We start from the raw sequence: 1,168 nt of genomic DNA, 5'->3' as shown, positions 1-1,168 counted from the left end.
ACTGCCTCCAGGTTTTATTTATTAATTATTTAATTCAAGAGGAAAAAAGCAGAAAAGAGTAATATTAGTGATTCAGAAAAGGCAACAGCCTAAGGCAAGCGAGAAGAGATCTGCACTCTCCCCTGTCTCAGTCGGCTGTTGTTCAGGTCTATGACCTTTGTGACCTTTACAGACACCAGCTTCACTCCCTTCTTCCTGATCCTGGGTCCTGCCTTCTACAGTGCCTGGGGTAGAGCTTGACCCTTGGTAACACGCACTTCTCATCTTCGAACACTCTTATTTACCCAGAAGCCGGACACTGGGCAAGATCCAGAGAAATCAATTCAACTACCAGTTGCTTTCCCATTTTTCCAAAAGTATACATGAGCTTCCCTTTGGCAAAATAAAAATAATATACAATATCAAAAAACAAAATTTGTTCTTTCTATAAAATGCTGTCCTATGACGGACGGAAGATTGGGTTCTGCAGCGACCCTGCCTTGCCGTTCTCCCACAGGGCATTCACTGGGTAAGGCAGTCCTGGAACCACCAACCTTCCTGTTGCCTCTAATAGAAGAAGAAAGGGTGTTTTGAAGTATTCAAACACCTGAAGAGATAGAAGTGTGTGTGTGTCCTGGGTTGGGGCAGGGTGGGGAGGGGTGGGTAGGATGAGGCAGGGTGGGGCAGCTTCTCATTAGACAAGATGACTGGCCACGGCAGGATGCAGAATCTGCTTCGTGAATATGAGATAAGAGGAAGGGCATACAATGAATCACAAGGAATGATTCTCCATGACCATTCCATCTGCCGTTTGGGGACCTGTTGTTGAAGACCCTGCATCATCTGGTTACACTGTTTGAGTTACTCTGGTGGTTGTTACACCAGATACTGTAAAATTAATCTTAGTGCCACTGATTAGACACTGTCATCCCACCCCTTCATATGATGAGCTTTCTGTCTTTCTACAAAATTTCCTTTGCAAAGAAAGCTGCAAGGGGAAGAAAAGAGCTGAATGCAATTAAAAAAGGACAATCCATGTGTGTGAAATTGTCAAAAGTGGAGGTCATGGCAGCCTTTGCTCATTAGCTAAATAATCTGAAGACTCAGTCTTCATGTGCACAGAAAAACATTTGGATGTCCACATTGCATTGTTAGCTGAGGAGGAGGAGGAGGAGGAGGAGGAAGAGGA

This window comes from Mus pahari, chromosome 21 (assembly GCF_900095145.1).
Source record: "Mus pahari chromosome 21, PAHARI_EIJ_v1.1, whole genome shotgun sequence".
Lineage (NCBI taxonomy): Eukaryota > Metazoa > Chordata > Mammalia > Rodentia > Muridae > Mus > Mus pahari.
Note: the sequence above shows the minus strand (reverse complement) of the source record.